The following is a 16,293-nucleotide window of genomic DNA, read 5'->3' as shown; positions in this document are numbered from 1 at the left end:
TTCGCACGTTTGTCGACCTCTTTTTATACTGTATATATATATATATATATATATATATATATATATATATATATATATATATATATATATATATATATATATATATATATATATATATATATATATATATATATATAGAGAGAGAGAGAGAGAGAGAGAGAGAAAGACTTATCGTAGGCAATAATAATTGTCTGTTACCTAATAAAAACTTTACTTTCTTGATGCGTACACCCCGTACTCATTTTGCTCAAGAGGCGTGCGAATGCCGCAATTTGCGTCATCCTGCGACGTCATTCTCAATGCGACCGCAGTTTAAGACTCCCCACTTGTCACTGGAGCATGATCTGAATGCTAAAAGCCTGAAAAGAAAGGGAACGGGAATAAACAGTTCCCTGTGAAGCAACTTCAGGACAGGATGGCAAACTGTATGTGGAGAATGGACGAGATCCTCAGCCAAGCTCTCAAAAAATATCCCGGGCCAGCGCCAGGGCGCTGGCCCCAGGGGGGGGGGGGGGGGGGGTTCTCATGACGCACGGATGGTTTGAACCGAAATTTCGGTACTGTCATCTCGAAATGCACTGTCTTTAGGTGACTGGAATGTGACTGGATGGCAAGAATATGTCTAATCTTCGTGGTGACCACAGTGATAAAAGTGCCTCTCTTAAAACTGAACGGATTTATAATCGTGTGCCAAGGCCTGTCACTGCGTTGTGAAACGAACTATTTTCAGTCTGTTTTTTTTTTCGAAAACATTATGACAGAAAGTAATGACTCATAATGAATTATTACAATGTTTGTCTGATTTTAGAGTGGAGACACCATTTTTCCATTCAAATCTGTACAAAGGTTGCCTTGCATAATAAACTAGCAGAATGCTTAAATGAGGCGCAAGGTCACCGGTTTATTGGCAGTTGCTGTTGACTCAGCTGGCAAGTGTCGATACCCCACAAGTGATAACTGCATGTGTATGAGACAACCCATCGTGGTCTATGAACGGCAATAAATGCTGCCTAAGGGTGTTGATGGCAGTGAACACTAAGTGGAAGTAAACTTGATGCATAGCTAGAGGTTCCTGTTCAAATCGGTACTTTATAATATAAATCTGCCGTGTTTTGTTGCAATGCACTTAGTCAGCATTAGGTATTACAACAGAAGGTTGCAGATATAAAAAATTACAGCCAAAAAGAGCGTCTCGTTATGGACAGTTGAAATGCAAAAACATTTGTGTACCTAATACAGGGTGTTTCAAGAATTGTGTCCAATACTCTTAAAAAATCAGGAAAAGGCGCTTTTCTCACTGTCTTCACAGTTGCTTTTTCTGTAGCGGTGGGCATCTTAGAAGAGTTTAAGTCATCATTTGGAGCAGTAATTAAAAAATAAATAATTGACTTCTCATTTAGCGAAGTTAGACAGGTAAGTCAAATGAAATAATTGAAGTAATTCATGTAAAGAACCCATTGTGGCTTTGAAGTTTCGTAAAAGCGGTCTCTAGCAATAATTGTGAATTAATGAAACTCTCCTAAGTTCAGCGGGGAAATTGAAACCAAATGACCAATCAGCGCAACAAGCAGATGACTACAATGACGTCACTGTTCAGAAGAATAGTTACGGGGCTGCAGTTCCTCCCATTTCGTTAACGTATATATGTGCGTTATGAGTGCTGTGATTGTGAGCGCAGCACACGCGCCCACACTACGAAGTCGGTTGATGGTATTTAACAACGCTCCCTCATTTCGTACGTCTCAGAAGAATATGGCAGTTGCTTTCTTGCTCGTTTCGGTTTCGGTTTCATCGCTGTATTTAGGAGAACTTCATTAATTCGCAGTTATTACTAGAGGCCACTTTTCTGAAATCTCAAAGCAGCAATGGGTTTTTCGCATGAAGGACTTCAGTGCTCTCTTTCGACTTACCTGCCTAACTCCACTAATGAAAAAGTTAATTTAAATTTCCTAATTACTGTTCGAAATGTTGATTCAGGCATCTTAAAATGTCTGCCACTACAGAAAAAGCAATTGTAAAGACAGCGAGCAAATAGCGCTTTTCACTTATTTTTAAAGAGTATTGCACACATTTCTTGCAACACCCTGTATACATGTTTTCTTGTTTTTTTACATTAGTACGCCTTATGTCAGCATGGTTGTGCCCTGCACGCTTACTTCGAGGCCAACTATTCTTGAAAAACACATAATTGGCTCTCCCAACAAAGTGCTGAAGAGCTCACGCTCGTAAAGCATATTCTGTTTTGTAATTTCTCGTTTGCATTTTTATGTCCCCCTATATACACACCCTTCAGTTACTTAAACAAAGAATAGGAGCATTGTCCACTAGGAATGTCGATTGTTTCAAGTAATAGCGAGAAGCTGTGAGATCAGTGGATGCGTTTGCATCAAGAAGTGCTCTGCACAGCTAGCATTATCTGATACGCTGCCTGCACTAGGAGGACATACATACCACGGTTATCGTCACAGTAAAACATGTCAGAATATAAGTCATTGCAGAAACTCTCTATGTATCGTTGATCACGTGTATTTCATATACTTTTATTATTGCAGAGTAGACCATTTATAATTAGCGGTGTGCAAGTATCAGATTTTGAATACGGATACATAGCTTTGAATAGGAATGGAATACAAATAATTGCGATTTGTTTTCACCAGTACATATTCATTTACATTACCATATAGGTGTAGTAAAGTAAACCAACAACCACCGTGTCTTCTGGTTCTTTTTGTTGTTGTTTTTGAAGAAAAAAAATGAACTTTGAAACAGTTAGAAAAAGAAGGCCAGGCGAGCTACGAGTCAGGTGAAGTTCGAGAGCAGCATGATAGGCGGTCAGGTGGCATTCTACAGTGCTAAGAAAGCTCAATAGAACCGCTTACTTAAAGATAGCGCAGCAGCCTAGCATTACAGGACAACATTCGGTTGGAATGCAGATGCCGGACCATTCCCAATCGTAAATTCATTTAAAACGCGTGATGAAGCAATCGTTAAAAAAGAAGTTTGGGGTGTGTGTGGCCTCACTGGCGACCAGCTGCCGGCAATGCACTCCTCCACCAGAGCAGGATTGAACACCCTGGTGCAGTACGTGGCCACAAGCTCTCAACCTCTGATAAATACAGCATAAATTAACCCTTGGCCCTCAGCCCCCAGCGGCTGCGAAGCAACTGTCCAAGGCGGTGGTCAGACCTGTGGCGCATCACAGGGTGCTAAGAATCTCTGTGTCCGGACAGGCCGCCATTAAAATCTGAACTTGGCTACCTTCTACGCTAGAAAGCTATCTAGTGAGGCTAGCTATAGCTGTACTATTCGAGGAGTTATATGGTGTTGAATGGGGTGTAATAGGGCTCAGCGAAGTTAAGAGGACACGTAAGGCTTACACAGTGCTGAAGAACGGGCACGTCCTATACCGTGGATTAGTAGACAGAAAAGAACTATACGGATGGGGTTTCTTTTACGCAAGAGCATTGCTGTCGACATAGAGGAATACTATAGCATCATTTAGAGGGTGACAAGGATGATAGTTAAGTTTAACGAAAGGTACAAGATGAATGTGGTACAGATCAACGTGTATACATCGAGCCATAATGACCATTTAGTTCAACACCTACATGATGACGTACAGTCAGACATTAATAAAGTTAGGTCACAGTATACTACACTTAAGGGTGACTTTAATGCCAAAGTAGGCAAAAAACAGGCCGTAGGCCATGCAATGAGGAAATATGGCATCGGCTCTAGAAACGCCAGAGGGGAGTTATTAGTTCGCAGAACGTAATAGCTTACGCATCTTGAATAGCTTCTTCAGATAACGAGCTACCTGTAGGTGGACGCGGCGAAGTCCTAATGGCGAAACTTACAATGAAATAGACTTCATTCTGTGTGCACAACCTGGCATTGTACAGAATGTAGAAGTAGTTATCAAAATCAGATGCTGTGACCATAAAATGGTCGTATTCACCTATATTTCAAAAATGCAAAGACAAAAACTGATACGCAAGAAGTCAATTAATGAACTAGTGGTGAGAAAGTACAGGAATCGATAATTTCGCTTCAGAATAGATTCGAGGCTCTAAACGACGCAACCTATGTTTGCATTCACACAATGAACGATAATCTTACTGGTATCATGAAAGAGTGTGCAATGGAAGTCGGAGGTACAGTCACTAAATAAGACACTGGCAAACTATCTCAGGAGACGAAAAATCTCATTAAGAGACGACAAACCATGAAAGCCTGAAATGCAAGTGACAAAATACAGCTAGTGGAGCTTTCGAAGTTAATCAGTAGGCGTAAAATAGCCGAATTTAGAAGAGATAACACAAAAAAAAATTGAGCAGGCCGTAAAAATCGGCAGAAGCCTAAAAGCTGCGAAGGCAGACTTGTGTATAGACAAAAATCGGATGAATGCATTGAGGAACAAGGAAGGCAATGTCATAACCAATACGGATAGGATTGTCGAGGTGGCGGATGAGTTCTATAGAAAGCTGTACAGAATCCAAAACAACCAGGATGATATCGTGAGAAACAATATTAGTCCAGATGAATTCGACATCTTACCAGTAACGACAGGGAAAGTAAACAAAGCCCTAGAAAGAATGCAAAGAGGCAAAGCCGCTGGTGAGGATCATGTAACAACGGACCTGCTGAAAGATGGGGGAGAAATTTTGTTAGAAAAATTGGTTACCATTATACGAAGTGTTTCTTGACGGGAAAGGTACCAGAATCTTGGAAAAATGCCAACATCATCTTAATCCATAAGAAAGGAGACGTCAAGAACCTGAAAAATTACAGGCCGATCAGTTTACTGTCCGTTTTTCACAAACTATTTACAAAAATAATAGCTAATAAAATCAAGTTGACATTAATGTTGAATCAACCAAAGGACAAAGCAGGATTTCGTAAAGGCTACTCTACAATAGACCATATGCATACTATCAATCGGGTAAACAAAAATTGCGCGAAATACAACCAACTCCGATACATAGCTTTTATAGATTATGCGAAGGCATTTGAGTCAAACTAGACATGCAGGCACAGCGCAATCAGGGCATTGACGAACCCTACATAAATATACTGGAAGACAGTGGATCCGCAGCCACCATAGTTCACCATAAAGAAAGCGACACAGTCTCAATAAAGAAGGGTGCAGGGAGACACGACCTCTTCAATGCTAATCACCGCGTGTTTATAGAAGGTTTTCAGGGCCCTAGATTGGGAAGAGTTAAGGATAAGAGTTAATGGAGAGTATCTCAGTAACTTGCAATTCACTGATGACATTGCCTTGATAAGTAAACTCAAGGGGCGAATAACAGCTCATGATTACGGGCCTAGACACGGGAAATAGAATAGTATATCTGAAATGGAATATGCGCAGAACTAAAGTAATGTGCAATAGTCTCAACAGAAAACAGCACTTTGCGATTGGTGGAGAGACGCTGGAAGTTCTAAAAAAATGTCTACTTAGGACAGGTAGTAACCGGGGAGCCGAACCATGAGAGTGAACTAACTAAAAGAATAAGGATGGGTTGGATCACATTTAGCGAGCATTCTCAAATCGTGAATGGTAACTGCCACTGACCCTCAAGAGCAAAGTATATAACAGCTGCGTTTATGCCGGTACTTACCTACGGAACAGAAACCTGGAGGCTTACAAGGAGGGTTCAACTGAAATTCAGGACAACGCAGCGAGCGATGGAAAGAAAAATTATAGGTGCAACCTTAAGAGACAAGAAGAGAGTATGTCAGGGAACAAACCGGGGTTAAGGATACCATAGCTGAAATCAAGAAGAAGAAATGGACATGGGCCGAGCACGTATAGCACGTAGGCAGAATAACCGCTGGTCATTAAGAATAACTGACTTGATTGCCAGAGAAGGGAAGCGGGTTAGGGGGGGACAGAAGGTTAGGTGGGCAGATGAGATTAAGAAGTTTGCTGGTATAAATTGGCAGCAGCAAGCACAGGACCGGGTTAACTGGCGGAACATAGGAGAGGCCTTTGTCCTGCAGTGGACGTAGTCAGGCTGCTGCTTGCTTGCTTGCTTGCTTGCTTGTTCCTTTCTTTTGTGGCTCTCACCCACTAAGGGGGATCGGCCAAGAAGCCGGTGGTTAATGCAAGTCAATACCTTTAGATTTTCTAGACTAGGGGAATATGATTACTGTGTTTTGACTGTGAAATTAATTTGGCGAACTGTAAAAAAAAAAGAAAAAAAAGGGGGGGAGAGAAGTAATAGAATTTGTTGAATATCTGAGGTGGAATCGTTATATAAAATTCTCCTGAAACTTGAATCATAGCAGTGTATCAGCTCAATAAAAAGTGGTAGTATGGCTAGTAAAATTCGAGAGCTGATCGCTGACTCAGCAAGGTAATCTTCTTGTGTTATATATGAATTCGCAGAGAGCCCCGCAGATGTTCCGATCGCTGTGTCCCAATGTAGTGGCCCCAAAAGACAAAATATTGGGAGTATTAATTGATATTCCTAGTTTTCTGAATAAAATTTCGAAGGAGTTTTTTCTTTGATTTTTAATCAGTACCTAGCGACGCCTACAGCCGAATAACGTGTTTAAACAGCATTCATTGAGGGTGACTTGTTTGTTAGAAAAGTGAGGTATATCAGTGGCACAATCTGTTGTCCCCTCCTATGTGTACTGTAAAGAGGATCAAAATCATCGCATTTTTACTTCATAGTCTTTAATACAATTGTTTACCGCCTACAGTGTAAAGTATTAGAAAGTTATTTTTAAAAAGTTGGGGCAGCTACACATTCACAGTGTTGCGAAGACTGAGGAAGCAGCACTGCTGTTGGCCTTTGCCTCCTCCTCACCCATACTTGTTTTTCTCTTTTTTTTCTATCTATTTTGTGTCTGTTTCTATTTCTTTTTGTGTGTATTTATTTCTCTACATTTTGCTTTTTCTTTCTTTTTTGCACTCTCTCCTCGTTCCTTCACCTATCGGAGTTATCGCATCCCACGCAGTACAAATCGGTACGCGTGTTCTGGCAGCGAAGCAGAAGCCGCAGACGAGGACGAAAAGGTCGCCTTCTTGTTCATGTTGATGATTGTTTCCTGGCGTCGCCATGCGCCATATCGAAAAGCTAACCAGATCTATTGTAATACAATCGTTTCGAGGACATTCGATTCGAGGACTAAAATTGAACAGTGAATATTCGTTTCGAATACCGAAGCTAACAGCAAAAGGTTCGATTCGTCATTTGGAAGCTTTCGAGATTTCACACGCGCTCACGTATGTGTACGTACATGCAGAATCATGTCTAAACGCACATCGTTTAACATTTTCGTGCTCTCTGTACTTGCTTCGTCATTGGTTGTAGGATAACGGTGTTGCTGCGAAAAGGAAACGCAACATTGAATGTTTGCGAGAGAAAGTGTGCTCGTTGATGATGATGATGATGATGATGATGATGATGATGATGATCCTTAATACTCTGGCGCACATCCACAAAGGGGGATCGGCCAAGAACCGGGCGGCAGTATCTTAACTAAAAGGCTTATGGTTTTTCAAACACAACGTAATTTTGAGCTCGTACTGTCTTCAAAAACAGCGTACTTCGTTTCATGCAGACCTCGGCCGACATTCGTTGACCTATAGTCTTACTGTATAATTCAACCGGTTTCGACGCAGAATTTAAGATGTCATTAAAAATAGACTTACTAAAAAAATGAAACGCTATAAACTTCCCTATGCATTCACTTAAGACTACTCGAACGCGAAAGATGTCAGGTGTGGCTATTTCATCGCCATTCTCATCATCATCATCATTGGAGCTTCAGAGGTCGCTTTAACAGCTTTACACTTCGTTGATGCTATGGCTGAATATCATAATGGTGCGGATGAGTTATTATAATGACGTAGTGTTTTTTAACGGGTTGGCAGCTTTCAACCACGTACCCACTCGTTACGCAGTTCACATGGGCTGACACCTATAGCTGTTTGGCACTTATGTCTCACATCGTTACATTTGTTAACGTGACTGCCCGGCCAACATGTCTCCTTTAGACGGTCCTTTTCCAAAGCGGCTTCAAGCGCTGGCGTCGCTCTGGGACAGAAAACTTTAGTGACACGCAGAACACTATATTTAGATTCCAATTCGAGCACTGTTCTTGTTCTTTTTTTTTAACCTGAGCTTTACGAGGTCACGCAGATTTTTCTGCTACCCACCACGTTTTTCAAGATCAACGTGCACTTGAAGCTTCCGCCTTAATATTTTGTGGAGTCTCTTGTATCTTCTGTTGCCCTTGTATTATGCCCTCTTCAATATTGTATTAATGGAAAATAATATTTCGGGATACGTAAGAGCTAGCCTGTAGAGAATGACGTCTTAGGTATGCTTTACCTGTCTATTAATTTATATGTATACTGCCACAGTCCAGCAGACTCAGTCGTACCTGAAACGCGATATCGTCGAGCCTAGAAGGTCGTTCAATCAGTATACCTTCAGCATTGTGGGTCACGGTTTTGAAGCTGGTCGTAAAGCATCTTACTATTGTCGAATCCAACCGGATAACTCTCAATCGCAGTTTTTTATTTTTTTCATACAGAAAGACAAGAAAAGTTTGCGGTCGCTGAGGTAGACACAAGTACTTGCTTCACATACTAGCTGTAGTTGCCTTGCTGCCACGTAACATTTCTTCTCGTTTTATAGGCCGAACTGTCACGAAGCGTGCATGCAGAACCACGCTTTCTCAACCACACGTATGCATTTTCCGGTTTACTATAAACCTTCATGCAACGTGATGTAAACCACTGGCTCCGTCCACTAAGGAGCCTGGTCGGTTGGCACCTGTGGCAAGCACAGTTGACAGGCTCGTGTCCTCCAAGGTCACATGCGCCGAAGAGAGGGCGCGTCGAGCGAAGGTTGCGCCGTTCCGCCTGCAGAGCTCGCGGCGCCTTTGACCTCAGCGGCTGGCACACCGTTTGGATGCGTGTCACGCGCGGGACTGAACCTCGACATCCCGCACGTCTCTATGCAAAGTTCTTGTTTAACGATGTAGCGCTAAATTGAATTTTTGCACCGTGAGGATGAGATATGGCTGATTGTGTTAGTCGATCCATAGCGCAGAGGCGATTGTTGGTTCGGGATGGATACGAAATCACGCCATTCGTTTTCAACCTGCGGTTGTTTCAGCTACTGAGCATGCTAAGTCGAGCATGTTGTATGTTGCAATCTGCGTCGTTTTTTAGCGCGCGTCTTCGTCTGTATATTCAGAAGTCGTATAAAAGTTAACCACGTAAAGGATTTTATCCATGATGCACAACGCGTCAACCATCGTGGTTTCGTCGTCATTTCGTCACTATTGTTCTCGTCCTTGTCGTGCCGGCGGCCGCCTTGTCTCTGTCACTATGTTCCTTGCTCTCGATGCCATAGGACTGGTTACTGCTGGTTAACTGGTGCTAACTTTGAGGAGGACTGGTTGGTCGCTTGCTTGTGACCCGGCGGAATGACTCAAACCAACTACATATGAATGGTCATCATTCGTACTTCAGCATAAGTTGTGGAAAAAGTAGACAATATAAAAAGATGGTTTGCAAAGGAACGGTATCTTTTTAAAGGAACCAATGAACACTGACAGCACTCCTTCATCATCTCCCTAGTAAGGGTGGCCCCGCTCAAAGTTGATACCTTGAGAAGGCGGTATTACTGATGCTGTTGATGTTCTACGTCACTCTTCTGCTTCATCCTCTTGTTCTTATCGTATTCTACAGCTGAATCATTCAGCAACGAAATGTTCTGCGACTGAATTATTGCTTAAACAAGGCGTCTTTGTTATGTGCATGTTTTGCAATGAAATCGAGACTATCAAACGTTTCCTTTTATTCTGTCGTCGTTATTCTTACCAGCAAAAGATTCTTAGAAGCCCCATTTTAGAAGTTCCTATTAGTGGTAAATGTTCCAGTAACTTTATCACTTGGTGGCACTTCACAGGGATGTCTGCTTTACTATGTTAGAATACATCAGAGCAGCAAAAAAGATTTCCGTGTTAGTACATATCTTTATCAATTCAGATTCTTGGTTTGTAATTCGTCGTTATTTCTATTAGGAAGTTTAGATGGTCTGATGGTTCGCTCAGCAATAATTTTGAATAATTCTAAGTTTTATTTTAAAACTAATTTCCCAACTTGGTTTTAGTTTCTTCATCTATCACTTTAAGCATCCTGCTGCCCGGTTCTTGACCCATCCCCTTTTGCTTTTGTGGGCGAGTGCCATCCTTACGAGGTCATCGTCATCATCAAAGCTGCTCGTGGATGGTGTCCTATACCGAGTATTTTAAAGCAATGGTGCATTTTTTATTACGAATGGCAAGGCAATTATATGTGTACTTTGTACTTTCGGCTGATTTGTGCCCTCACGAAATATATATATATATATATATATATATATATATATATATATATATATATATATATATATATATATATATATATATATATATATATATATATATATATTAACGACGAAGAGCGTCAACAAGCTCAGGCACTGGCAAACCGCACAAGATGGAGGAGGACGAAGATCAGAATAAGAACAGCCGGCCTGGCATACAGGCGTCGTCTCTTCTCTCTCATTTCGCAGGACGCCGCCTTTGGAGCCCTTAAACAAGAAATGACACAGAGCCCTGTACTCTGCCACTTTAATGACGAACGAATGAACGACAGAAGTACACACCGATGCTAGTCAAGTTGGCATAGGGGCCATTCGGATCCAGCGGGACCCACATGGACGTGAGCACGTTGTCGCCTACGCCAGCCGCAAACTGTCCGACGTGGAGCGACATTACCACTCAAACCAACTCGAATGTCTGGCTGTTGTATGGACCATAGACAAGAAGTTCTGTCGGACAAGAGTTCATCATTGTCACAGATAATTCAGCTGTGGCGTGGATGTTCGCTCAACAGCACCTCAAACACAAGTTTGCAATGTCGATAGTACGGCTGCAAGACTATCATCCGTCATCGTGTACGAGCTCGAAATCAAGTTGCGGATGCCTTATCGCGAAACCCAATGGAGGAACGTTCCATGCAAATACCTGAAGACTGGATCATGTTCTCCCAGCAGGAAGTTGCGATTGCCCAACGCACCAACTTAGTCCCCGCTATAAGTTCGTTATCAGACACAGGACGCTACGCCAAATTTGCTGTACGCAAAGACACGCTGTATCGTCGTCGTTGTGTAGAGAAGCAAGACCAACGCCACCTTCTGGTCGTTCCTACCTCCTTGCGTTACAGTATTCTGCGTGCCATCTACAACACACCCGAAGGAGGCCACATAGGTTACCGAGCAACCTTGCACAAAGCACAAAAGCGTTTTTGGTGGTCGCGAATGGACAGGAATGTGTGCGCCTATGTTGCAAGCTGTGACGTCTGCCAACAACACAAACGACGTCCGAGCTGTAAACCTTGTTTCTTACGCCTATTACGCCTCCGGAGACAATCTTTCACACTGTGGCAACGGACCACATTAGGCCCTTTTCAACATCTGTAGCAGGTATATTATAGTCGTTGTGGAATACTTGTTAACGTATATAGAGGTCGCTGCCGTGCCCTCTCTTTCCGCAAGCTGCGTCATGAAGTTTCCACAGGACCGTTTCGAATGGAGACATGGAATTTTTAAGAAGTTCGTCTCCGACAGATCGACCACTTTCCGCAGCCGCGAGCTCTGTGCATATATCTCCGGCGAGCGGGAATTGAACATCAATTCGTGGCTGCCTACCCTCCACAAACGAATGGCCTGACAGAGAGGTCTAATCAGACCTTGCAAGCTCGACTGGCGCCGTACTGCAAAAATAACAAGTCCGGTGAAGCCGACTGAGAAGAGCACCTCAACGCAGCTGCCTACGCAGTTAACATGGCCGCGGCGTTGCAGCTTTGAGCCGTAACATCTACGTCTACGGCCAACTACCAAACTTTGGAGCTACACTCTGCTTAGACACACCAGTACAAGCTGGTCGACCAGTTGCACGAGGAGCACATTGCCGCAGAGAACGAACCGAGGCGCGCAACGAGACCGTACATGCCTAACAGGCGCGAAAACGAAGTTTTGACTGCCACCATCGTCGTGTGAGGAGGTGTGGGTGCAACACGCTACACCGTCTTCATCAAAGAAACTGTGCGTGAAGTTCGAATGGTCATTTATTACTACTGAACAACTGGGCGAGAACGCTTGGCGAGTGTGGTCCTCGGACGATGACTCGCACGCAGACAAAAGGAGGCGTCGCAATAACTTTGCCGTACATCTGTCATGGATGAAGCGTTGTGTCCGTAGAGATAACTGAAGTGTAGTAATCCGTTTTTCTTTGAGAATTGCACATTTCGCAGCGTGGCTTAGTGTAGTGACGAAAAGCGTCAACAGGCATGCAAGCAGCGCAAGGCGGAGGAGGACGAAGACTAGAATAAGAGGCCTGGCATACAGGCGTTGTCTCTTTTCTCTCCTTTACAAAATTCTAAGGCACCCGCTCGAGATTCCAATCAGCAACCCCTCGCTCTTCAGCGAACTGCATTAACCAAATGATCACGCCGCTCACACTGTCCATCACACTATTAGGGAGCTATGTGTATACACCATTCACCACAGGCTTATTGTCAATGGCCTTAAAAGAAACATTCTTGAACAAAGCATGTACTTTGGACAAGCCATACATGCTTCCCCTAATCATTGATGTGTCCGATGATTTTATTAATGGAGGAGTGAGTTCACTGAAGCAAATGTAATTTTGTGCTAGTATGGATAATACATTTCGCGTCTTCGGAGGCGTACCTATGATCTGGGAATGTACTAATACTTATAGAAGAGCCATATACCTAGGCTTATATACAGAAGATACTGATGCTTATATTCATCTAATGCAGTCGTAATGACAGTTAACGTAAAAACTTAATATTGATTTACGTCAATTCATACGGTGCACAGTTACCGAGCAATCATTCTTGTGTAATAAAAAGCTCACATATAAAATAGATTAAGCTTGTTAAACAATTGCCTTCGCAATGACTTTCGTCTTAAATTTTATTTTTTTCAGTCTTTTTAATCAGGAAAATGTTAGAAGCGGTGACAGGAGGATTAAGTGCTCTGCCTGTTCTCCACCTTTGTTTTGGGTGGTGCTATGCTCATGCGCACGTTCGCGAATTATCGTAGTGTCGTAATAGTTGCGAAAGAAAGAAAAATGGAGTCTGAAGTATGCGCACTGCTGCGTAGGAAGGCTATATTCTCGCGAACAGCTCAAACACTAGCATTCCTTCGCATGCTTTGCCTCGCTTCCAGAACGATGCGCCTTGGGACACGGGTGTGTGTCTGCTTTGTGTCCGTCTATTTTCGAAGTGCTTTACGTGTGCACTTTCCTGCAGGTTACGAGAAGCACCGAAGGAATGACGGAGCATCCTCCGCGTTCCTAAACGCGTAAACGCCGCGAGACGTGTTTTTCTTCTACTGTGTACACACTCTGCAAATAACCACGTTCTCACGTAGAGACAGAAACTTCCTTCGCCGAAGAATGAATAAATACGGGTGGCTCTTCCCTCGCTCATGAAGTTGTTCGAGTTCCTCGCCTTCTTTTTAGAGCACATGTATGCGCCGACAGATGCGCCCTGGTAAACTTTTACTGGGGGCCACTGAGTAAGAAAGAAATTGAGAAATCATTTATGTGGAGTTTTCGCATATATACTCAAACTAATCAGTATATATGTTTCTTAACCGCAACAGTGTGGAATGCCTGGCTACCAACAATACCGCTATCCTAATATTGTTACCCAAACAAGCACGTACACAATACAGCAGTGGCGAAAGTAAAATAAATTAATCACAATACTTTAACTTTCACGGATGTTGGCCAATTCGAGAAATTAGTGTGTTAAGGACAGCCAAGCTGTACACATGGGTGAGTTGTGATGGTTTTTGAATCTACAGCAGTGTTATTTAAGCCTCATAGTTCCCACGGAGACAGAAAGAAGGCGGAAAAGAACGAGGGTGCGAGAGAGGGTTACGTCCCTACGCCCATGCGCAAGTTTAGTCATCTCGTACTTAGGCATGCACGCACGCATAAGTACGACGCATCAGTAACTACATTTTAGTATTCCGGACCTCTTTTATAACTAACACATGCCCATTCGCTGGAAAGTTATGAGTTATCAAAGCCCCTTGTGACCAGGCCCCTACTCAAGGTTCACAGCTACGTGAGCCATATATCAGAGGTCAGCCATAACAGACCTTCAAGGTCTCTGCCGGAAAGCGTGCCAACACGTCGAACAATACGTACCGGAACACTTCTAACAAAAAGACCTCCAGTCATAAAAAAAAAGTGACAGCGTCCAGTAATAGCGAATCGTTGCATTTACTCTGCCATTGTATTGTTATGTAAGGGAACGGAATATAGAATGCAAACATTTGCTGCCAGTGGAGCAGCCTCCACGTGATGCAGCTGTATGGCTCCTGTGCCTCCTTCCACCGCATCAAACACTTTCTTTCTTTCTTTCGCTTGTTCTCTTTCACAATATGCAGTGATACGCACAACGTGCTCGGCTGCTCCTTGTTACAAGATGATTGATGATTGATTTGTGGGGTTTAATGTCCAAAACCACCATATGATTATGAGAGACACCGTAGTGGAGGGCTCCGGAAATTTCGACCACCTGGGGTTCTTTAACGTACACCCAAATCTGAGCACACGGGCCTACAACATTTCCGCCTCCATCGGAAATGCAGCCGCCGCAGCCGGGATTTGAGCCCACGACCTGAGGGTCAGCAGCTGAGTACCTTAGCCACTAGACCACCGCGGCGGGGCGTGTTACAGGATGACGCTTGGTGACTTAAACGTACTGCGCAAAATGAGAACGAAGACGAAATGTGCGCAACTTCGAAAAACGTGAAAGCGGAATTTTTTTCTGTATATCTTGTTTTCTAACAATAGCCGAGGGCATTTGTACAAAAAGTACTAAATCGTCACTCGGCGAAGATGTCTCCAAATGGTGTCTTGCTACCCAAATATCAGCATGCCATGGACAGCTTGTGCCTGTTTAAGAACACTTAATGCACCGGGGCGCACTTCGAATGGTGCAATATTCCAAAATTATGTACTAACTACCCTTGTGTTCACCAACTACCAAGTGTCAACGGCTGATGTTGATAATAGACAATTAGAGTATACCGGGCTTACAGAGATACCGGGCGTACCATGATACCGGAATCGAAGTGCGCATGCGCAGATATGTACGTTACCCGTAGCGCTTACCATGCGTGCGGTATTCTTCAGATTTCACGTTACCGTGGTAGCGTTGATTGATTGATATGTGGGGTTTAACGTCCCAAAACCACTATATGATTATGAGAGACGCCGTAGTGGAGGGCTCCGGAAATTTAGACCACCTGGGGTTCTTTAACGTGCACCCAAATCTGAGCACACGGGCCTACAACATTTCCGCCTCCATCGGAAATGCAGCCGCCGCAGCCGGGATTCGAACCCGCACCCTGCGGGTCAGCAGCCGAGTACCTTAGCCACTAGACCACCGCGGCGGGGCACCGTGGTAGCGTAGGTGTACATAGTGTACGTAAACATGGCGGCGCTCTCGGACGCCCGTTTCGAAGTGATTTTGGCGTAGTTGTTGAAAGATTCACCTTGTTCGCAGCAAACGACTGTTTAAAGTGGTTTCGCTTGCCTTCAGTTAGCTTCGACGACTGAGTATCACGCATAAGTTGGCGTAGTTTTTGAGATAGCTTCTCAGATCGATGTAAAAAAATCTGCACGGTAATTTTTTTTTCGCTTTTGGGGCGTGGTTTATATTTATTTATTTTTATTATTACTAAATTTAGCTTGTAACAGTGCTTCGCGAGCTGACACAAGCAGATATTCTTGTTTTCTTTTTTTCTTTTCACTGTTCTTACTTCTCAAACCTTCGATAGGTGGCGCCACCATCCCAGCTAAAGCACGTAAACGCTATTCCTCTAAATAATATGACGCTGTCCACAACGAACGTTTGCTGCATGGTAACATGTTTTCCTTAACTTCCGCTATTACGCTAACGGTAAACTATAACTGTCTAATAGCACTCGTATACTGAATGTGTGATCTGTATGCTAGTTGGGCGTGGGGGCACAACCTGGCTGAGCACATGTGCATTTCGCCCTTAAAGCTTCCTTGGGAGAATGCCTTTCGCCCAAGGAAGTGGAACCTCCTTTGGCAAATGCCATTCTAGGGAAATTAAGGTTGTCACCATAGCACGGAGAAAGCGGGAAATCTGATTCTATGCAAGGAACCCGTGAACACGTTACGCTATAAGTGTATACTTCA

At 43.4% G+C, this 16,293-nt stretch overlaps 1 protein-coding gene across 2 annotated transcripts in view; it reads left to right on the top strand.

Moving 5' to 3' along the window:
* The window catches only part of LOC119176823 (uncharacterized), an 83,995-nt gene that overhangs the window by 27,420 nt on the left and 40,282 nt on the right, over positions 1–16,293 (top strand). The gene's annotated exons all lie outside the window — the stretch shown is intronic.

Source organism: Rhipicephalus microplus, chromosome X (assembly GCF_043290135.1).
Source record: "Rhipicephalus microplus isolate Deutch F79 chromosome X, USDA_Rmic, whole genome shotgun sequence".
In the NCBI taxonomy this organism is placed as follows: domain Eukaryota; kingdom Metazoa; phylum Arthropoda; class Arachnida; order Ixodida; family Ixodidae; genus Rhipicephalus; species Rhipicephalus microplus.
This window is presented reverse-complemented; position numbering and strand designations above follow the sequence as displayed.